This window comes from Narcine bancroftii, chromosome 6, assembly GCF_036971445.1.
Source record: "Narcine bancroftii isolate sNarBan1 chromosome 6, sNarBan1.hap1, whole genome shotgun sequence".
NCBI lineage: Eukaryota > Metazoa > Chordata > Chondrichthyes > Torpediniformes > Narcinidae > Narcine > Narcine bancroftii.
The window spans coordinates 209,801,122-209,825,611 of NC_091474.1; the positions used below are offsets into that span (position 1 = coordinate 209,801,122).

Sequence of the window (24,490 nt, forward strand, 5' to 3'; positions counted from 1 at the left end):
TAGAAATCTGTTTGTCCCTTTAAATATATGCAGCTAATTACATCTCACATTCCTCAGTGGGGTAGAGTTTATGGTTCTCTGGATGAAGAAATATGTTACAACCCATATTTTGAGATTTATGACCCATAAGTCTGTGGTTTTAGATACATAGCCCGGGAGACAGCCTCAGAGCATCCAAGCTGCCACGCCCCTTCAAAATGATACATATTTCAATGAGATCACTTATTCCAGTGAATAGAAACCTTGTTTATCTGATTTTTCCTTATATCACAGACCTGCTCTCCCAGGAATCAATCTGGTGAACTTTCGGTACATTATCTCTATGGCAAGTATATCCTTTCTTCAGTGAGAAGCTCCAAAGAGTACATAATACTGACTGGGACCCTGTTCAATGGTAAGAAGATTTTCTTTCTCCGTACTCAAAACCTCTTGCAAAGAAGGGCAAAATGTCATTTTCCTCTTTTTATTAACTGTTTGCTGTTGTGGCATATTTGCTTTAGGTTTCCATTCAGATCTCTTTGTGCAGCAACATTTTCCAATTTATCACTTTTAAAATTCTGAAAACAAAAGAGACATCCTGGAAATAAAACCAGAAAATGCTGAAGTCACCCAGGCAGCAGCTGTGGAAAGAGAAACTAAGTTAAAAACTCAGGTAAGTGACTCTTTGTTACTACTAGCAGAAAGATGGTTTTAAATTGTAGAGTAGATGAGGGAAGGATGGATAGAACAAATGTAGCATCTCTGATAGAGTGAGGCCAGGATCATAGGCATCATTCAGTCATTGGGTGAATGGCAGCAGTTAATTTAAAAAAATTTAGAGATACAGCACAGTAACAGGTCTTTCCGGCTATAAGCTTGGGCTGTCTAAAAACACCCATGTCACCAACTAACTTACTAACCCCTTATGCATTCGGAATATGGGAGGAAACCGGAGCGCTTGAAGTGTGAAATCCTCAAAGACAGTATTGGATCTGAATCCTGGTTACTGGAGCTGTAATAGCTTTACGCTACCCTCTAAACTGTGAATGAGAGAGAAAACAAAATCAAAAGCTATGAAATTAGGGCAATTGAACAGTGAAACACACAAAGAAAGAAACATAAGAGTTGTGAAGTACAAGCTTCAGGGCCATGCTTACTCAGTCCTCTTGTGCACATGGAGAGAGAAATAGTTGATAAATATTGTTAATAATTGGGGTCCAAACACTGATCCTATTGGCACCCTATTTGTCACCACCCTGCAACCATTTATATGGAGTGAGCTGCCAGAGGAAGAGGTAGAGATGGGTAAAATGATGACATTTAAGAAGATATTTGGACAGCTACATAGATAGGAAAGGGTTAGATGGACATGGGGAAGTAAGGGCAAGTGGGACCAGCTCAGATGGGGAATTTTGTTGGTACAGACAAGTTCTATGCTGTACAGCTTTATGATTCTATAACTCAATTTATTCCTGATCTCCTGTACTTGATTATTAACACATTTTCATTCCATGCCTAAATCTCACTTTCAATTTCATGTTGTTTAAGGTTAAATGAGATTTCACTAATGATCTTCTAAAAATCCAAATACACCTCACCTACTGCTTCTCACTTATCTATTCTTTCAGTTCCATACACAAACAAAATCTCCAATATTTAATTTGTGACCATAGCTTACTTCATGAAAGGCATGTTTCTTTCTTCATAACTCGGAACTTGCATGTGTGACTAAGGAGGTGTCATGAATTTACATTGGGCAGACAGGCATTAGAACAAACTTGCCAAACTTTTGGCAGCTGATACAATTTCTCTTCTCCAGAACAGTTGAGTCCAATGCAATTCCTTCTTCCTTTTGCAATCTGCACATGACCACTGGGTTTGAAACCTTCCCTCAGGAGAACTAGGACAACAGTGAACTTACAGCAAGATGCGACTTTTTTTTGTCACTTTAAAACAAAGACCAGAGAATCCAACATTTTATTACTTTATAGTTTTGAAATTTACAATATCTATGCCACGTTTACAAGGCAAATGTTACATTCAAACCAAAATCCAACAAACATCAATATGTTTACTCCAAATAAGTTCTGTTGACTTTTTGTGCCACTGAATCACTTCACCGATCATATCTGGCAGGCTAACCTTGAATAAACTTTTATTACTTTCCAACAGGGGAACTATTTGCATCAGATATTTACTCTGGAACTGCTGGTGTGCCAACCTCCTGGATGGGCTTGAATAGGATAGAATGGAATTCTGTCAGGAATGCATCAATCTTCACCTGATAGGTTCAGCCCAAGTGGTAGGGATACAGTAAAGGCAGCATTCATAGGAGGTGCAAAATAGTGAGACTGTGACCTAAGATTTTACTCTCTGCTGGTTGACTTAGTATAAATTTGAACATTTCTATGCCATTTTCCACTAAAACTTGGCACAGTAGCAAAATATGTTCACATTTCAATGCAAATCAGTGATTAATTGACTTAATCTTTATTCCTCTGGATAATTGGTGATAGGCAATTAGAAAGTCACTGCACCAATTGGCCTTTCCAATTGTAAAGCATTCATGGACCCTTGGTCATTCCAAAACCATTAAAATTATGTATTCTGTCAAAAATATTAGAAATTGTTTTAAAAAATGTAATAAATTTAAAACACAGAATTGCTGGAAAACATTTAAAACAATTAAATGCATTTAAATCCTCAATTAATATTTAAAAAGTACTATTGGAAATTATGCTCATCTTTCGCTCTTGTGAATGTTCAGCATTCTTTGAACTGGGACAAGGTCTAATCAGATTGGACTCCCACCTTTAAGTCAGGGAAATCCGCATTGGACCAGCAGGAGTTTGCATTATTCGGGGGCCCTGAACCTTTCTATGGTGTCCAGAACCAAAGGAAGCAAACAAGAAAGACAGTGGATACTGGAAAACTAGAGCAACACACAAAATGCTTGAGGAAGTCAATGGGTCAGGCAGCAGCCGGGGAAAGCAGTTAATGTGTTAGATCAAAAACACCATCCTCAGTTCCTCCAGCATTTTGTGTGCTGCTCCAAAACAAAATAAGGTTTTGGTTAAAAAAAAGGGAAAATGTAAAGTGATCCAAAATTGGTTCTGAATTTGCCTTAATAATGGGAGATTGAGGGTGATGGTGGAGCGTTGCTTTTGTGATTGGATGTCTGTGACCCATGGTGTATCACAGGAACTCTCGTTGTTTCTTGTATACATTAATGATTTGGATGTTAACACAAGGGATATAATTAATGAGGTTGCAAATGTCATGAAAATTGCATATATTGTTGATGGGGGGAGCACACTGTTAGGTTACAGAAAGATATTGATGAGTTAGTGTAACGTGTCGAATGACTCAAAGACTTGTTGACTCAAACCAAGGCTTTTATTAGCAAAAGACTGTAGCGTAGTACATCGAGGTTGACCAGTCCAGACTGACCTGGGTCTGGTTAGGAGCAGTCCTTTATGACCTGCCAGTAGGCGTGGCCACGGCTCTCGGCCAATCACTACTAATATATGTAAATATATACAAATATATACATTGGTTATAGTATCCTGTATTATCACAGTTAGTAAATTGGGAAGAGCACTGATTGGTGAAATGTGAGATGATGCACTTTGGGAGATCCAATAAGGACAGAGAAAGTATTGAGGAAAAGAAAGATCCCTGATGGTGGTGACTGAATCATAAAATATTACAGCATAGAACAGAGTCCCTTCTGCTCTTCTAGTCTGTGTTGAACTATTATTTTGCCTAGTCCCACTGACTTGCACTTCGTCCATAGCCCTCCACATCTCTCCCATCCACGTACCCATCTACATTTTTCTTAAATGTTAAAAGTGAGCCGCATTCACCATCAGATTGTTCCACACACCCACTGCTCTCTATGCAATGAAGTTCCCCCTAATATTCCCCCTAAACTTTTGCCCTTTCACCCTTTACCATGTCATCTGATTTATATCTCACCTAACCTCAGAGGAAAAAGCCTACTTGCATTTATTCTGTCATAATTTTGTGTACTTCTAACAAATCTCCTCTTATTCTTTTGTGCTCCAGGGAATAAAGTCCTAAACTGCTTAATCTTCCCCCAGATAAGTTGGTGAAGAGGGCATGAGGGATGATGGCTTTTATTAGCCAATGCATAGAATATAGGAGTAGGCAGGTGATTATAAAACATTGATTGGACTGCAGCTGGAATACAACATGCAATACTGGTCACTACACTATTGGTACAATGTGTTTGTATTGGAGAGGGTGCCAAGGAGATTTCGCTGAATGTTGTCTGGGAAGGAGTGTTTCACTTATGCTGAGAGTCCAGATGGGTTGGGCTTGTTTTCCTTGGAGGATGAAGGAGGCACCTGAATGAAGTTTGTAAAATTATGCAGGGCATAGAAAGGGTAGGGTGTGGGAAATGTTCCCTGCAGCAGATGTCAAAAACTAGTCATCACATGTTTGCAATAATGGAAAAGAGGTTTACAGGGGAACTGAGGAAGACATTTTTCACCTGGACTGTGATTGAAATCTGGATGAGTAATGGAGGCAGGTAATTGTACCAAGTATACAAAGTTTCTAGATGAGCATTTGAATTGCCTAATTATAAAAAGCTCTGGACCAAGTGCTGGTAAATGGGATTAGTAAAGATGGGTCATTAAGGTCAGCATCTTCCAAGAAAATTAATAATGGCCGTGCTAGCATCACACTTTCCTGTGATAAATTTCAAAAGTTATTGATGAGATGGAAGTAATCACCTTTGACGTAGAGGTGACATTTAACTGAATGGCATCAAAAGTTAAGGGAACCAGTAGGATATATCTATATATCTGCACTAGCTGGAACAGTATATAGAAAAACACACATGATTGTTGGAAGCCCATCAACCTAGACCTCGATGCAGAACTTCTTCAGAGCAGTGTTCTAGTCCAGCCACCTTCAGCTGCTTGATCAATGTCCTTCCTTCCATCATAAATTGGAGAGGAGAATGTTTACCAGTGATCACACAATACTCAGGACTATTTCCAAACTATCAGGCAATGAAGGAGCCCTTGCCTGCACGATGCAAGAGCTAAACAATATTCTAACTTTTTAAAACAGACGATGGTTGATGTATGGAACAAGTGACTGGAGGAAGTAGTTAAGGCAGATACTATTGCAATGTTTGAAAAACATTAAGATAGATATATGGATGAGAGATCTCTTGGACATTGAAGAAACTATACAGAAATTCCATCCACCATCTTAAATATATGGTATATTTGCCTTGATATCAGCTTGTAAAAAAATGTAGTTTGGCCTAGTCTTTTGAACAGCAACAAAAGCCCTTCATCCACTGCCATTGAGAAGAACAAGAGCAGCAGATACATAGGAACAGCATGACCGACAGTTCTCCTCTGCACCTAAAGCTTGCTTTGCAGTCAACACACCATTGGTTCACTAGTCAAAGTCTTGTGGGGAGGGAGTTGTTACTCAGGGAAGAGATTGGGTGAGATTGGAGTTTAGAAAATTTAAGAGTGTGGCTCATTCAGACCTGGAGCAGCTGGAGAGAAAATAAAGGGGTTGATGACGTGAAGTTGTTTCCACTATAGGCCTTTGGATAAGGAATTGACATATAGGGCTAAGATTTCTTTATCCAAAGGGATGTACAACTTTGGAATTCTCTGAGTTGTTGGGGGGAGGGGGTGGGTGGAGTTGAGTCTATTCAAAGTTACAATTGTTTATTGGGGACAAATGGGATTAAACAACATGAACAAATATAGAGAGAGGTACAGGATCTGCCATAATCATATTGAATGGCAGAGTAGGTTTGAGGCTTCTAGTAATCTACTCCTCTTTCAATAAGTTGCATAATACCTACCAAAAGTTAACAAATTAAATAAATATTTGCTGAAACAAGTTTGGAGATTCCTGTACAGCGATCTTAATCATGCATTGCAGTGCTAATTTTAAGACCAATGTTGCCAGAATCTTTTCCTGAAACAGGTGGTGCTCTGTGACACTGGTTACAGTTGCAGCCAAGTTTCCAGCCAATAGAAAAGGGTAAAATTCAGCCCGGCAGGAAAAGATTTGACTATGGTTGCCTATCGGCACCACACCTTATCTTTCCTTCTGTTAACTTTAGCGAACAACCTCCAAACATTCAATTTTTAATCTCAAGTATCTCCAAGCAAACTTGATTCCTTACTAAAGGTATATTTTTTCAAATGTCATAAAATATTTACGCAAAAGTATTATAATGCACTGAAGCCACTGGAAAGAGCAAATTTAAAAATACTTAGACTCCTGGATTCTAATTCTCCTACATTTATTTTTAAGTAGTTTTTAATTTTCAAGATAAAGAACCCATAAAATGGAAGTGAAGCATAAACATGATTAAGACTATAATTATTGTTTTGGATGAGTAATTTAACCATCTGCTTTATAAAGAAAAACTCAAGGGTGTAATCAAAGAAATGCAAGGTCTCCTGATGTCCTAGCCAACATTTGTCCTTCAACCAAAACTGCCAAAAGCAAATTTGCTGTTCATCTATCCTCCTGCTCTTTTGGGAATTTGCTGCATTCAGATTTGTTGCCACATTGCTCTCTGTTACAATGTTGACTAGTTTGAAAGAGTATTGTTCCCAATCAAGTGCTTTGTATCATTCCAAGGTTATGTAAAATAAATCATAACCCCTTTCACACTTGCCAGTGATCTGAGGAATCAAACGCCAATCGGCCTTTAAAGTGGCAAGTCTGAAAGCAAAATCTGCTCAACGCCAGTGCAAGATGACGTCATCTCACGCCGGGGATTGCCGGCCTTGACCCCAGTTCAATCCCTAGTGTCTGCAGATGCCGGCGTTGAGATCAGGCAAGTTTGAAATGGGCAATTGCATTGCAGGCACTTTCTATTAAAGGTACAAGAGACCAAACACAGGGGATAAACCCGTGCAAGTGCGAAAGCGTTCAGTGTCCCAGTTAGGAGCGGTTTAGTGTGAAAGGCCAAACCTCCATTCCTATCCTGGGACACTGAATGGCTGATTTATTGGGATGCAAGTGTGAAAGGGGCTATAGATACAAGACCTATTTTAGCGGTAGAGGATAGATTGCACAAACAACACTTGTTTTGAAACAAGCTCTTCCTAACAGACTGCCTGATGGTATGTGAATTGCAGATAGTGGTGTTCTGATTAAACCGATGGGACAGACTGGGTGTTTTGGTGGATAACTGTTTCACCGTTGTACTCTCCTCTAAATTATGCTCTTCTCAGAGCAGAATAGGTGATTTCTCCTCTCTGAATAAATCTACAATCCATTCAATTCCTTGCCCTTCCTTTTATTTTAGTATTTATTTTTGGCAATTTTTATTTTATCTAAGATAACATTTTCCTTTTGGATTTGGTTGGTCACAATTTGTGGACATTTTGCAGAATGCGGTAAACATTTGTCCAGTGAGTTGGCATATTTTGCTCAAAACCCCAGTTATCCGTCAGGAAATTAGTAAGGTTCTTCCTTCTTGAACCGATGCACTGTGCAGTAAAAGCATACTCCCATTCTGATCTGGGTCAAGATTTACAGCCTTTTTACTCAGTGGAAATGAAAGATGAACAATATATTTCTGTGAAGACTGTGTGCGATTTGCAAGTGGAGGCAATGCCATTTAAGTCATGCCCATGTTTCTCTTGATGGGAGGTGCTGTTGGCATACGTTTGGTAACTGCATTTGATGGTGAATAACACACCATGGAGCCAAGGATGGGATGAGCTGAAATGGTAGTGACTAGGTCGACCTTGCACCATTCACCCTGATCCATTTTCCCAGATAATAGTTGTTATCCACAAAGCTCTTAAGTATGTGTGTGTGTGTGTGTGTGTGTGTGTGTGTGTGTGTGTGTGTGTGTGTGTGTGTGTGTGTGTGTGTGTGTGTGTGTGTGTGTGTGTGTGTGTGTGTGTGTGTGTGTGTGCTTTCATCTGTCATCATCACTTACTCATCTTTACCCAGGCACCACCTTTCATCCGCTGCAATTACATTGCATAAGCAAAACATAATTTAAAACCAATCATCATTCTCTGGAATTCAGGCATCTCTCTGTACTTCAAACCATGTTCCATTCTATGGAATCTGAACTGGAGATCTTGCTTTACAACATATTTGTTTCACAATATACTGTGCTATTGAAATTCACACATGCATGTCTGAAGGTGAGAACAAGAAATGACATGATCCATTTGTTACGGGCCCAGAGGATCCCAAAACCCAGCAGCAATAGAAATTCACCAAGACAAATGGTTACTTAAACAAAAGTTGCTTTTAATTATTTTTAAACATGAAAACAGGATCAAACTTTAACTTATTACTATTAACTTCTTTGGCTTGGCTTCGCGGACGAAGATTTATGGAGAGGGTAAAAGTCCACGTCAGCTGCAGGCTCGTTTGTGGCTGACAAGTCCGATGCGGGACAGGCAGACACGGTTGCAGCGGCTGCAGGGGAAAATTGGTTGGTTGGGGTTGGGTGTTGGGTTTTTCCTCCTTTGCCTTTTGTCAGTGAGGTGGGCTCTGCGGTCTTCTTCAAAGAAGGTTGCTGCCCGCCAAACTGTGAGGCGCCAAGATGCACGGTTTGAGGTGAGATCAGCCCACTGGCGGTGGTCAATGTGGCAGGCACCAAGAGATTTCTTTAGGCAGTCCTTGTACCTTTTCTTTGGTGCACCTCTGTCACGGTGGCCAGTGGAGAGCTCGCCATATAACACGATCTTGGGAAGGCGATGGTCCTCCATTCTGGAGACGTGACCCACCCAGCGCAGTTGGATCTTCAGCAGCGTGGACTCGATGCTGTCGACCTCTGCCATCTCGAGTACTTCGACGTTAGGGATGAAAGCGCTCCAATGGATGTTGAGGATGGAGCGGAGACAACGCTGGTGGAAGCGTTCTAGGAGTCGTAGGTGATGCCGGTAGAGGACCCATGATTCGGAGCCGAACAGGAGTGTGGGTATGACAACGGCTCTGTATACGCTTATCTTTGTGAGGTTTTTCAGTTGGTTGTTTTTCCAGACTCTTTTGTGTAGTCTTCCAAAGGCGCTATTTGCCTTGGCGAGTCTGTTGTCTATCTCATTGTCGATCCTTGCTCTAATTCTAAACTCATGTGTATGTAATGTGTATATAAGTTCAAAACAAAGGTTATTTGATTCACCGTCCAATCTCACTTCTCACTCCTTCAAGTTTACCGATATTAGGCAATTCTTATACTGTGCACATAATTGGGTGCTTGAAAGGTAAATGGTTACCACCCAGGAAGATTCTTGTCGGATTTCAGAGAGACATTTGTTGCTTGTTGGACACCCACCACTGATCCCTTTCAATCAGCCACTTCAGTGTCTTGCTGAAGAAACTTGCCCCATCAGGGTTTTCCAGATGATAACCTCTTTCTTTCAGGTCACCACAGAGTTCCGTTTTGTTTCCCTAATTTCAGGTGAAACATTATGCAGCCAGTCCTCTCCTCTTGTGTGGACCACAAGGGCTTTGACCAGGCTGAACTCACAACCCATCTTCAAAATGAGGTTTTTCCACAAGCTTGCCAGCTTGTCCTGTTCCAGTCCCAGCTGCTGCTGCTGACCTGTGGAACTGAATTCTCTCTCTCTCTCTCTCTCTCTCTTTCTCTCTCTCTCTCTCTCTCTTTCTCTCTCTCTCTCTCTCTCTCTCTCTCTCACTCAGAGAAGATCGCATGACCCTCTTAGAACAGCCAACTACACTCAGACTGCAGCTCTGGACCTAATCTTCCGAGTTTGTTCATCTGTTGCTTTCCAAAAAGAAATCCATTAATCCACAGCATGTCCAATTAACACCTACATGTGAAGTCCTTATAGGCATTCTTCAAAGTTTCTGCAAAGGCACCCGGAGCCTGAACTGTCTGGTTTGAGCAGAGCTCTGTCATTTTAAATGAGATCTATTTTGAAGTGTTTGTATGTGACCTGCACTAAAAAACCTGTCACTATTTATCTCCTTTAAAACATACCTATATGCAATATAAAATATAACACAAACTGTCACACAGAAAATTGTCATCATCAATGATAAACTAAAATTAATCCTGGTTAAATTTTTAAACTCCAAAATACAGCACCTGTTCTGTTCCTCTCGCTTAAGTTCTCAAACCGATCTCCTAAATATTCTGCATCATCAGTTTTCCCTTCCATCTGCCTTCAATGATGTTTCCCCTTCAGACAATATCTAACCCAATAAACGTAACATTTTCTGATGAAAGGAGAAAAAAAAATCATCTTTATTTTTCTTGTATCATTACTAATTCCACTCCATTGCCATTGTCTACTATGTTGCTTTTACAAACACCTCCAAACTCTTGCATTTTTCTTTCAGTACCCTGTTGCACCATGATGCAATTTCCAATCCCCACTTCAATCTACAAAAATACAAATTTTCCTAATTGTAGTTCTAGCTTTCACTTTCTTGAAATAATTACTGCAGTTTTTCCAAAAGACTTGGCAATCATATCTAAACTTTATAGGAAGGACTGCTGTGCCTTACTGCTCTGCTTTCCCTGTTTCTTCCTCAGTTAATGGGGAGTGGGGGGGAGGGGGGGGGGGGGTTGCTGGGGACCTGCCTCATTCCAGCCGGGTAAAGTCAGGTAAAGGAATCATCCTGGACCCGGGCTGCCATGCCGCAACAAACCTATAACTCCCTGATGTATGATTTATTCCATTGTTGTGAATATTTTTATTGTCCTGTGATGTTTTTTTTTGACTAGTTAAATGTTAAATGTCATGTGTCATGACGATGGGAGGGGGAAGGGTAGGAACGGAGAGAAATTTGGTTTCAACAGAGGAATCTGTGTAGTATGGATTTGAATAAGTTGTAATCAGTGTTGATTGTACTCATGGACAATAATATTATTGAAAGCTCTTTGAGTCCAAGTCTGGAAAATTATAAATAAAATATTCAAAAAATAATAATTACCACAGGTAATCACATCACAAATACTGAAAGAGTTTCAACTAATTTAATTGAATGGTAATGTATAAAACTCCTCACTGTTTTATCCCCTAACATAGAAACCTTATGAACTTTGTTCTTAGTCACATTACATAATCATATGCTGCACCATTCAGCAAATGTACTCTATTTGTAGCACTTGCCATTAAACCTTGACCATTTACAACACACATGTCAAATTCAGGCCCGCGGGCCAAATTTGGCCCGTGATATAATTATATTTGGCCCGCAAGATCATATCAAATATGTATTAGAGCTGGCCCGCTGGCCGCCGCGTCAGTATAGCGCATGCACAGCTAATACGACAAATCCCAGAATGCTTTGCAAATGCGTTGGCGCCGGCCCGTCAGCCCGCTAATCGCCCCCACCTCCTCTCTTTACTTTCATTAGCACCTGCGACCTGTCGCCCAACTCACATGTAATAAACCCCTAATGAAAAATGGCCAAACGAAAGACAGAAAACAGGACCTTTCAAGACAGTGGGAGGCAGACTATATGTTCATCATTTTAAAGGACAAACCTGTTTGTCTTGTGTGTGGAGCCAGCGTGTCTGTAGTTAAAGAATATAACATACGACGACACTATGAAACGAAACACCAGGGCAGGTATAAGGACCTGAACGAGAAGCAGAAGCTCCAGAAGGTGGAGGAGATGAAAAGAAGTCTGGTTTTACAGCAAACTTTATTTTATATTTTATTTCTCATTTGTTAATGCTTCTTCTGGAAAGAGTTTAACCAAAACTATTATTAAACATTTATTTTAATAAGAAAAAGTTTAACATTACATATGTTGAAAGAAGAGAAAACATGCAGATGTTGTTGAAAAATTTCAATAAATATTTAGTTTGGCCCACGATTTAGTCCAAGTTTTTAATTTTGGCCCTCTGTGAATTTGAATTTGACACCCCTGATTTACAAAGTCTATCTCTATTCTCTTCCAATTTCCCTTCCTCGAATAGTGCCTTTGTTCTTTGTCACGTTGTTGTTTTAATCACCTTGGATTACGGTAATCCATTCTCTTTCAGGTATTTGCAACAAAATCTTTGTCATCCACGACTTCCTCCATCCATGACATTGACCTGCTGGAAGACTAGATTCAGTGAACAGTTTTATTTCTAAACCAAGCGAAAACTTCTATATTCTGTTTACCACTGTTTATCTATTAGCTGCTAAGGAGAACTGTTCTCTTAAGATTGGAAAAGTCCTATTATCTTAAGAATCAACATTGTCTTAAAACATTTTTTACATCATGTTTGCAATTCAGCTACAAATTGTCTGCCACAATAAAAAGTCCTCTTCACTTGGGCTTTGTGTCTCAGTGAGGGAATTAGTGAAAATGATGTACAGCTTGAGAAACCAATTTTGAAGTATCTCCGTGCACTAACATGACCTAAAGTTCTTTTCACAAAAACAATCCTAACTTGGGGATTCACAGACAAGAGTAAACTCTCCCAGGAATTTCCAATAATTCAATTAACCATTGAGTGACAGACAACAACATTTTCTAGACTCCAGTAACTCTGCTCCAAAGCTAATTTTATGCTGATTTGTTTATTGTTAATCAAAAAGTTCAATTGAAATCTTAAGTTATGAAAAGGTTTCAGACAAAACAAAAAAAATACAAAGGCAGGTTAGTAATTATTGCACACATTTCTACATGTGGGATGTTTGGAGAAGGATTGTTAAGGAAGTGCATGATTTTAGCCTGGATGTAGATGAGACGTATTGCAACTGAGTTGGATGTTGTTTGGACTTTTGCCCATACTTTCATTATTTGATTTTGATGAAGCTAGCAGGTTCTAGGCAATATGTCAGATTTGAAGATCTTACTTACAGAATGTAGTGTCACTGATAAGATACATATTCACTGTTCTTCTCTTGAGAAAGTTGTGAACTGTGGCCTTGAACTGCGGCAGTCCCTGCAATAAAGATATTCCCTCATTTCTGATCTGCCACACTGACATGGTTTATAGTTTCCAAAGTAAGGATATGATGTTGAGGCCTTATAAAGCACTGGTGAGACCTCATCTAGAGTATTGTGAGCAGTTTTGGGTTTCTCATTTAAGAAACGATGTGCTGACGTTGGCAAAGGTTCAGAGGAGGTTCACAAGGATGATTTTGGGAATAAAAAGGGCTCCTTTGTACCTGGAGGTTGAGCAGGAAACACTTTTTTTCATCTATTATCGATGTGCAGCGGGAAGAGGAAGAGCAAAGGAGATTGGAGGAGGAGACAGAAGAACAATATCAACAGGCTCAATTTCAAGAAGAGGCTGGGCAGTAAAGGTACCTGAAATTAAAGGGAAAGGTACGGGCAGGCAATTGAAGATCAGTTGCAAGCAATGAGTTAGAAAATGGATTTATAATATGGATCTATTAAACAGGATGTGAAAACTCAATTTGAATTTGTTAAAGGACAGATGAAGATAATTAAGGAAGAGAAGAAGGGATATGTTAAAGTGGTTGATAATGTGAAAAAGCAAGTTCAAAAAGTTAAAGAGATCAATGTAAAGATGTGGTTAATAAGTTGGAAGATTCAGTTATGGCTTGGAGTGTTGAAAGAAATAATTTTTACAAAAAAATTGACACTTGAGAGAATCATAGTGTGGTGAATGTCTGCCAAGCTGCCTGTCTCTCCCCTCTGGCGAGTCTTGCTGTACTAACATTGGCTGTGCATTATCTCTACTGTTAAGGACACTCCCCTTGGATATAACTGTATATGCATCTATTGTCTTTCATTATTGTACCCATGAGTTTCTGCTAATAAAAGCCATGATTATTGTTTGACCACATCGTCTTTGTCTACTTCATCAACTGGCACTTCAATTTTATTAGCAGAAATGGATGCAGCTCTCAAGCCAGAGCGGCTGATGATCGACCAGTCTGCCCCGAGGGCCAGAGAAATTTTCAACCACTGGATTGCTTGTTTCGATTACTACATGGCTCAAAACAACGTGGTCGATGAGACGATAGAGTGGGGCCACCTGAACTCTCTGCTGGGTGAGGTCCCTTTCACCATAACGCAAGGAGCTAACACTCTGGCTATAGCCCGGGAACATCTGACTGCTTACTATACAGCGCCACGGAATGTGGTGCTTGCTCGATACCAGTTGCTGACTAGATACCAGAAAGCCAGGGAAAGTGATGCTGGCTACGCACTGGCTCTTGACTCACTGGCAAATGAATGTGATGTCAGGGCAGTCAATGTGCAACAACACCACAATGCCTTGAAGCTGGATGCTTTAGTCAACGGGATTGACTCTAGTTACATCCGGCAGAGGCTGCTGGAGACGGAGCCCTTAACCTATGACTGGGCAGTCACTCTAGCCAAAACACTGAGAAATGCCAAGAGGTCCAGTGAAATGCTAGAAACTGAAAAGGAAACATCCAGGAGTGCTGGAACCCCGAAAGAAAGAAAAAGGCAAACTCCTGAAAAATGCTACTTCTGTGATTATAGCTGGCACCCCAGACAGAAGTGCCTGGCTCGATTTGCTTCCTTCAGCAATTGTGGGAAACTCAGCCACTTTGCTAAAATGTGTAAGGCGAAAAGTACTCCCACTGATAAGAAGAAGAGAAGCACCAAGAAAATGCGTCGTAGAGCTGCAGGAATGGAAGACAACTGTGAAAAGGGGGAATCTTCAGACGAGCAGGCTGAATCGACTTCAAGTGACGGCGAGGTGAGATCCCCTGTGATAGCTCAATTGTCTCCAAAGCTTGGGGAATGTTACAGACTGGAACGGTTGACTATGAAGGGGTGAGATGAATGGTGAGACTCTTGATTGTCTAAGAGACTCGGGGAGTGCTGACAGCTACATCCACAAGAGAGTTGCCAGAGCCTTAAATTTGTGGAGATATCCAGTGAACCGAAAGATATTGATGGCTTATAATGAACTTACAAAAACTGTACAGGATAAATGTAAAATTACTTTAAATTTGCAGGGACATTACCTGGCTGATGTGTGGCTCTTTATTACTCTGACGCTCTGCACCCCTGTGGTACTGGGGCTAGATAATTCAATCTCAGTGTAGTGTTAAATTTCAGTGGGCCACTATCTACACTTACCATCCCCCGCACTAGTTACTGTGGTCTGTCCACATTAAAGATCAAAGCTCCCTCCCTTTTCACTGATTTATCCCCCGAGTGTCGGCCGATTGCCACTAAGAGCCGTTCTTACAGCAAAGACGATCGTGAGTTTATCAACGCTGAGACCCAGAAATTGCTTAAAGAGGGAGTAATTGAACCCAGTAAGAGTCCGTGGCGAGCCCAGGTGGTAGTTGTGAAAAATCGCACTAAGAAATGACTGGCTGTTGACTACAGCCAGACAATCAACTGTTACACTAACCTGGATGCCTACCCTCTCCCACGCATCAATGAAATGATTAATCAGATGGCGCAATGCAAAGTGTACTCCACTATCGACCTCAAGGCAGCTTACCACCAAATCCCAATTAAGAAAAGGGAACGGCCCTAAACAGCTTTTGATGCTGATGGGGGGTTATACCAGTTTAAAAGGGTACCTTTTGGAGTCACTAATGGTGTGTCAGTGTTTCAGAGGGAAATGGATAAGATTGTTAGATCTTACAGGGTATGTTTCCCTATCTGGATGATGTCACTATCTGTGGGAAAACACAGGCTGAGCACGACAACAACTTAAAGAAATTTTTAGCAACAGCTAAAGAACTCAACCTTACATTTAACGAGGTCAAATGTCTGTTCAACCCGACAGACCTACCCATTCTGGGCTACATTGTCTGCAAGGGCGAAATCTGCCCCGACCCGGAAAGAATGGCCCCCCTTAAGAAGTTACCACCCCCAGACTCAGCAAAAGCCCTTAAAAGGTGTATGGGATTCTTTTCCAACTACTGCAAATGGGTTCGGGACTTCACCACAAAGGCACGCCCTCTGTTTGACACTAAATCTTTTCCTCTTTCTCCAATGGCCTTGAAGGCTTTCGAGAGAATTAAAGCTGATATTGCCAAAGCTGCACTCTCATCCATTGGCGAGGATGTTCCATTCCAAGTGGAAACTGATGCCTCAGATTGTGCCTTGGCAGGAACCCTTAATCAAAAGGGTAGACCTGTGGTATTCTTCTCCCGCACGTTACGCGGACCTGAACTTAAACATCCTGCCATTGAAAAAGAAGCCCAGGCTATTATTGAACCTATTCGCTACTGGAGACACTTTCTAGCCGGCAGAAAATTTACTCTTGTCTCTGATCAGGAATCTGTAGCCTACATGTTCATTACTAAATACAAAAGTAAAACCAAGAACGATAAGATGGCACGCTGGCGAATAGAACTCTCAACTTATAATTATGAGATCCAGTACAGACTGGGCAGGTTAAATGATCCCTCTGACGCATTGTCACGATCTGCTGCTGGTGCTCAGCTGGAGGGGCTAAAAGAGATCGATAGCAGACTGTGCCACCCAGGAGTCACGAGGTTCTTCCACTACAAAAGGGCTAACAACCTTCCTTACTCTCTGGAAGAAGTCAGGAAACTGACTAAAAGCTGTCCTGTTTTCACAGAATGCAAATCGCAATACTTCAAAGCTCCAGAGGCCACTCTCATCAAGGCAACTCAACCTTTTGAGAGGATTAGCTTAGATTTTAAAGGGTCGTTACCTTCCAACAACAAAAATGTATATTTCCTTACTCTAATTGACAAATATTCCAGGTTTCCCTTTGTGATACCCTGTCCTGACGTCTCGTCAGCGTCTGTCATTAAGTCACTTGACAGAATTTTCAGCATTTTTTATTTTCCCAATTACATTCATACCAATAGAGATTCAGCAATCATGAGCGCTGAACTGCGGTGAACCCTGCTACGAAAAGGGATTGCCACCAGCTGTACCATGAGCTACAACCCGCAGGGCAATGGGCAGGTTGAAAGTGCTAATGCTACAGTCTGGAAGACTGTTAATCTTGCTTTAAAAACATATGGTTACCCTGTTACCCAGTGGCAGGCTGCCTGAGGCACTACATTTTATTCGGTCTTTATTGTGTACTGCAACAAATCAAACACTTCATGAACGTATGTTTCCCTTTCCTAGGAAATCAGGAACTGTGATGGACTGGCCAGCCTGTTTATCTGAGCCTGGAACCGTGCTGCTGAAGAGCCACACTCGGGTGCGTAAAACAGACCCCCTAATCCAACCAGTTCAGCTACTGCATACTAAACCCAACTATGCTCATGCTAAATTCCCAGACAGGAGTACTAACACTGCATCCCTAAAAAATCTGGCCTCGCCTGGTTCGCCCGTTCCTCACACTCCTACTCAAAGTGAGCCTGAGAGGTTCGACTCACCCCCTCCAGCCTGTGCCCCTAGTAAGCTTTCAGATGGCCATGCTGAGGCTCCACTGCCTCATGCTGGCGATTCTGGAGCGGATCCAGAAGCCAGTCCTTCCCACACTACAGACCCAGGACCTGTACCAGTTCCCAAAGTTGCAAAGGAACCACCTGTTTTGAGACGAAGCACCAAAATTTGTAAATAACCTGATAGGCTGACATATTCATAAAATATCTCATTATATTTTGATTGCTTGCTAGATACTGGCGTATTTTGGCTGTTAGAGTATCTCAAGGCCAAACATGGTATCCATGTATCGCTTGGTTCAGTCTTTCCTAGCAGCTGTCCTTTTGATTTTAACCCTTCTGCCGAGGGGAGACTGGTGAATGTCTGCCAAGCTGACTGTCTCCCCTCTGGTGAGCCTTGCTGTACTAACATTGGCTGTGCATTATCTCTACTGTTAAGGACACTCCCCTTGGATATAACTGTATATGCATATATTGTCTTTCATTATTGTGCCATGAGTTTCTGCTAATAAAAGCCATGATTATTGTTTAACCACATTGTCTTTGTCTATTTCATCAACTGGCACTTCACATAGTCGAAGAAATAATGTGAAGATTGTTGGATTGCCAGAAGGTTTTAAAGATCCTAATGCAATGCTTTTTTTTTTCAAAAATGGATTCTGGAGACCTTGGGACATGAAAATTTTCCAAATGGTCTTGAATTGAATAGAGCCCATAGAGCGATTAGAAAGAAACTAATGTTGGGGTCAAATGCCACACTCAGTTTTGATCAGATAAGGAGAAGAAGCAAATGTCAGATAAGGAGATACAGTAGGAAATTGCTTGCCTTAATGATGATGATCAAGTTTACAAGGATCTTGTAGCCGCAGTCTTTACCTGAAGATGATGAATGCTATCGAAAATTGTTTTTTTCTCCTTAGGGGAGGTGGGTTTTTTCCCCTTCTCCTTCATTAGCTGTGAGCCACAAAGCAATGAGAGACACTTCCCGCACAATGGAGGGTGGTAATACTGCTTTTTTTTGGGATTTTTTTGTATTCATTTTTCTCTCTTTTCTATATTTCTTCTCTTTTTCTTGATGGAGATGCCAGGAGTTCAATGATTTTAGAAAGTGTGAGGTTCAAGAGGAGAGGTAGAAAGGATATATACATTTTTTTAAACAATCAATATAATGGCAAATAGTAAAACTTTGAATTTTATGTTATAATGTTAATAGTCTTAACAATTGATAAAGAGGAAGTGTTAGCTTATATAAAAAAAGTTACAGTTGATACTGCTTTTTTACAGGAAACTCATTTATTTGATAAAGAACATCAAAATTGAAAAGAGATTGGATTGGACATGTGGTAGCTTCCACTTTTAACTCTAAAGTGAGAAGTGTAGCAATTTTATTTTGAAAAACATTACCTATTAAAATTCATAAAATGATTATTGATTCTTTGGGATGATTTGTATTAGTAAATTGTAAAATTTGTTCTGAATATTAGACTTTGATGAATATTTATGCACCTAATATTAGAGATACATTTATGCATTTGGCTGAGACTCATCAAAAAATATTGGTAGGAGGGGATTTTAGTTGTTGTTTGGATCCAATTTTGGATAAAACTACTAAATCAGTAATTTGAACTAAAGCAGCTAAGGCAATTTTGAATGTTATGAAAGATTTGAATTTAATAGATATTTGGAGAAGATTAAACCCTGAAGAAATGGATTATTCTTTTTATTCACATAGATTTGATTCTTATTGTAGGATAGATTCATCTTTAATTTTGGCACAATAGCAAGGAAATGTTATGGAAGTGGATTATAAGGCCAGAATTTTATCTGATCATTTGCATTTATTTTTGGAAAAGGTACAAATAATTTATAGATGGAGATTAAATTTAACATTGTTAAAAAAGAACAGATTTTTGTAATTTTATAAGGAAGCATATTCAGGAGATGTTAGAAATAAATTCAAATTCTATTTCTAATAAATTTGTTGTTTGGGATGCATTAAAGGCATATTTAAGATGACAAATAATAAGTTTTACATTGGAAATTAAGAAAGATTATACCAAAGAGTTTAATCAATTAGAAAGGGAAATACAAGATTTGAAAAACATATTACAAAGAAAACCTTCAGATGAGAAAAGAAAACAATTAATAAAGAAAAAGTTTCATTTTAATGCAATTCAGACTTAAAGGGCTGAAAAAATTGTCCTAATTCATAATATCTTTGCTTAGTTCTAGCAATCAAAGAGCTCATAAAGTTTTAGCTTGGAAGATAAAAACTGAACAATCTTCTTGAATAATTAATGTTGTTACAAAAAGATCAAAGACAATTATAAACCTAAAGAAATTAATGATGTTTTAAAAGTTTTTTATTCCAATTTAGAAAGATCAGAATTTATTGGAGATGAGGATAAGATTGATAACTTTTAAAAATCTCAGATAAATTTATTTATCTTAGCATATCAAGATCAGACAAATTTGGATGCTTCTTTTACAATAAGAGAATTTAATGAAGTGTTAGTTCATTACAGAATGGAAATGTTCCAGGAGAAGATGGTTTTCTATCTGAATTTTATGTTTAACTTCCCTTTAATACCTCTGTTCATGGAGGTATCAAATCAGGCAATGAAAGCCCATTCTTTACCACATTCTTTTTCAATGGCAATAATTATAGTTATACCAAAGAAAGATAAAGACTTGTTAAATCCCGTATTTTATTGTCCAATAACTTTATTGAACGTAGATTATAAAATGATTGCAAAATTGTTAGCAAATAGATTATCTAAATATCTGCCTGATTTAATTCATAATGAACAAGCAGATTTTTATAAAAAATGGTATTCTGTGGACAATATTACAAGATTAATTAGCTTAATTAATTTCATTCAGAAAAAAGGAGATTATTGTCTTGCAGTAACTGAATGTGGAAAAGGCTTTTTATATAGGTTGGAATGGAACTTTTTGTTTGAAGTATTGGTGAAGTTTTGTATTAGTTTTACAATTATAATTTGGATTAAAGCTTTATATATATATTGCAAAAGTTATTACTAATGTACATATTTCTGCTTCTTTTCCATTAACTAGATCAAATCAACAAGGTTGTCCTTTGTCCCTGGATTTATTTATTTTTAGCAAGTGTACCTTTAGCTGAACTTATTAGACAGAATTCTAAGATTAAGGGAATTAAAATGTATCAGGAAGAATATAAAATTAATTTATTTGCTCTTGATATTTGGTTTATTTAACTAATTCTAAAAATTCTTTATTCGAATTATAGATTGGATTGGAGGAATGGGGGAAGATTGATGGATATATTATATTTTATATTATATATAAATATCTTTTAAAGGAGATAGATTGTGGGGGATTAAAGTGTAGGTAACAAACAAACACTTCACCAAACAGATCTAATTTAAAATGTAAGATCTTTGCTGAAATTGAGACAATGAGGCACTGAATGCTTTTCAAAGTCAATAAAAACTATTTTGGAAATGCATTGTTAAGTAACTTCAAAAGCAGGTATAAATTGATTATTGTTATGAAAGCAACAGATGAACAGGTTGAGAAGATTGGGTCTGGTGCTGTAATCTGTCTGAAAAAAAAGACTAAACAATTTTTCAGAGAGAAGAGAGAGAGAGGGGGAGAGAGAGAGAGAGAGAGAGAGAGAGAGAGAGAGAGAGAAAGAGAGAGAGAGAGTGAGAGAGAGAGAGAGAGAGAGAGAGAGAGAACTGACTTCTGCAGTGACTTTTCAAAGCTTGTTTAGATCATATCTTGAAGGTGGGTTGTGAATTCTGAGTTCAGCCTGTGGTCCTTACAAGAACAAATGGCTGGCTAGAGGTTTTCACCTGCAATAAGGTAAACAAGAGGAACTCTGTGGTCCTGGAAGAAAAGTTTATCATTTGTAAAATCCTGATGGGACAAGTTTCTTCAGCAAGACACTGAAGTAACTGATGGAAGTAAATGAGTTTGTGGTGTTCCACGAGCAACAAATTTCTCTCAGAATACCTTCCTGAGCACCAACCATTTAACTATTTCTATCAGAACCTGGTGAAAATTCATAAATGTTAAATTCTGTGCATGGTATAACAATTGCCTGATTCTGGTGAACTTGGAGGAATGAGAAGTGAGATTGGACTGTGAATCAAAGAACTTTCCTGAACATATACACATTACATACATGTGTGCTTAGAACTAGAAGGGGGTTAAGTTAGGTTAAGTTAATAGTAATAAGTTAAAGTTTGATCCTGTTTTTATGTTTAAAGAACATTATAAGTAACTTTTGTTTAATAACCATTTGTCTTGGTGAATTTCTATTGCTGTTTGATTTTTGGGGTCCTCTGGGCACATAACAGAAGTCTTTGGTTACAAACTTAATTGGGATTAAAGTGAGATTATGCCCTTAGTTGTGGGTGATTGAACATATTTTAAAATAGTTACAACATTCAGCTGGCCAGTAATATTTAGGTATTAGAATTGATAATGTACTTGTTTGTATTTTTATTGTATGACAAATTTTGATTAATAAATAAAATATGCAAAAAAAGAATTGATAATGATTTTAAAGATTATATAAATTGAATTATTTACCTTTGCTTAATAGATTGTTGTTGATTTTATAAAAATGGAATAACTTACCTATTACTTTAATTGGTAGAGTAAACTATGTTAAAATGAATGTGTTTCCTAGAATTCAATATCTTTTTCAATCAATTCCCATTCCAATTCCTTAATTTTTTAAAAAGGATTTTAAATATAGTGGTTAGGAAATTTTTATGGATAAATAAAATACCTAGAGTTTCTTTGGAAAATTAACTTGGAAATATGACTTGGGGGTTTGCGCCTTCCTCAATTTAAGAATTATTATAAAGCAGCTCAATCGGGATTTATAAATGTATTGTTTAACTTAAATAGTATTCCAGCTTGGACATCTGTTGAATTTGATGCAATAGAAGATATGGATCCCCAAGATTTTATTTATAAATGGAATTTTAAGATATAGGCTTGTTCAATATAACCTTTAACATCAGTTATATTTGACTCCACAAAAATTAAATAGATTAAATTCTCACATATCAGATTTATGTTTTAGATGTATATCTGCAGTTGGAATCTTCTTTTCATTCAACTTGGCAATGTCCTAAAGTTAGACAATTTTGGTTAGGAATAGGTAATTTTTTGGGATGAATTACTAGCGTCAAATTCCTATGGCTCCTGATGTTATTTTTACTGAGTTATATTAAAGATATAAGGCTAAAATTGAATTTAAATATTTATCAAATTGAATTTGTGTTAATTGGTTTAGCAGTTACTAGAAAATGTATAGCAATATCATGGAAGTCAGAAATAGATGTAGGCATGGGAAGAGGGCATGCAGTGATTTACAGTTGAATATCATTAGAGAAAATTACTTATAATTTCTGAGATAAATATCATTTTTTTTGGAAAACACAGAACCCATATTTACAAAATTTTAGTTTGCATGTATGATTGTCTCTCTAAAGGCCTCATGTCTTGGTAACCCCCTCTCCCCCATAGAATTTTCTGTATAAATCTTTTATTTCTTGGCATTCTCCAGCTTTTTTCTTTCTTTTCTTATTTCTTTTTTAGGTTTGGAGGGTGAGAGGGTGGGTTGAGGGGGGTGGGAGAATATTACCACATGTAATAATTTTTTAAAAAATAGTTTACAATTGAATATAATATAATTATATTGTGGTTTAAAGTATATCAATAAAGTATTTAAAAAATCCATGCTTGGCTCATCAACAGAGATATCATATATTTCAGAGTTCATGACTGCCATCGAACACACCTTGGGAAAGACCAACATATGGCAGATATGCTGTCTCACCCGGACATACAATCCATGCAGGTGCTAGCCCAAGCTATGGACTATTTTGCGCTCATGAAAGTTCAACAGGCAGAAGAAGAAATTCCACATTACAGAACAGCAGACTCGAACCTGCAGCTGGAAGAAATTCCAGTAGGCTCAGGGGAGCTGGCAGGTATTTAACATAGGACATGGATTGGCACATCCATTGATCAGAATGACTGTCCAGATGGTAGCCACAGATTTGTTGGCAAGGCCTTTGAAAATAGTCAGCGATTGGGTGAAGACGTGCATTCGTTGCCAGATGTCCAAAGTCCAGCAGCACACGAAAGCCCCACTACAATCTTTTGAGCCGATGTATCAGAGGTTTGACCATGTACATGTGAACATTGTAGGCCCCCTGTTGGTGTCACATGGTTCCTGTTTCCATCTCATTATAGTGGATCAGGCCACGCGGTGGTCAGAGGCAGTTCCACTGGCAGACATGACTACCAACATCTGTGCTAGGGCCCTCATTTCCACCCGGATAGCACGTTTCAGTATGCCAGCACACATCATGACATCATGTCTGACAAGGGTTCCCAATTCACATTGAGCCAGTGGTCAGCAATGGCCACCCTGCTTGGAACCAAGTTGCACAACAGAACTGCGTACCACCCACAATCCAACAGACTAGCAGAAAGGTTCCACTGGTATTTGAAATTAGCCCTTATGACACATCAGTAGAGACTAATTGGGTTGATGAATTGCTGTGGGTACTCTTGGGCATGTGAATAGCACCTAAGGACAAGAGAGATGCCTCATCGGCAGAGCTGGTCTATGGCGCATTCCTGATAGTACCAGGAGAATTTGTACTACACTCATGATGATGGGATAAGACGCCCACTGCAGACCTAAGCAAGCTCCTCAAGAAACTTGGTTCTTTATTGCCCATAGCAACATCTCAGCACAATCAGGCCAGTCCAATATACCGCAAAATTTGCAGGACTGCAAATATGTTTTTGAACAGAAAGGAGTACCCTTATGAGGGTCCCTTCGAGGTACCAATATGCAATGGTTTGATGTATATTTTGGACATTGGAGGTAAAGAAAAGCTTTTGCAATTGACTGCCTCAAACCTGCCCATCTGGATATGGATGCATCAGCTATGATTCAGGCACCGTGGTGGAGAGGAAGGCCGCCCAAACAAAAAAATATCGACTTGGGTGGTCTGCAGTGTGATTTCCAGTTCTGGGGGGGGGGGTCACTTACCAGCAAGTGACCCGGCTCCCAAAATGTCAGAAGTGCTGTGGAAAACGTTGAAAATTGACCTGTATCCCATACAGGTTTTAATCTGGGCTGATGACATCACTTCTGATCCATGTGACAGAAGCAGTAACATACATAAGCCCAA

General features: G+C 39.0%; 1 long non-coding RNA gene across 2 annotated transcripts; it reads left to right on the forward strand.

Moving 5' to 3' along the window:
- Positions 1–327: 327 nt before the first annotated feature.
- On the forward strand, positions 328–23,211 carry LOC138737742 (uncharacterized). 2 transcript variants are annotated; one of them, XR_011341190.1, is made up of 4 exons: positions 328–394; positions 501–652; positions 17,014–17,089; positions 23,055–23,211. It is a non-coding gene; the product is annotated as an uncharacterized lncRNA (long non-coding RNA). The 2 variants fall into 2 exon arrangements; XR_011341191.1 differs by lacking the exon at positions 23,055–23,211 and adding an exon at positions 20,355–20,417.
- Positions 23,212–24,490: the final 1,279 nt, after the last annotated feature.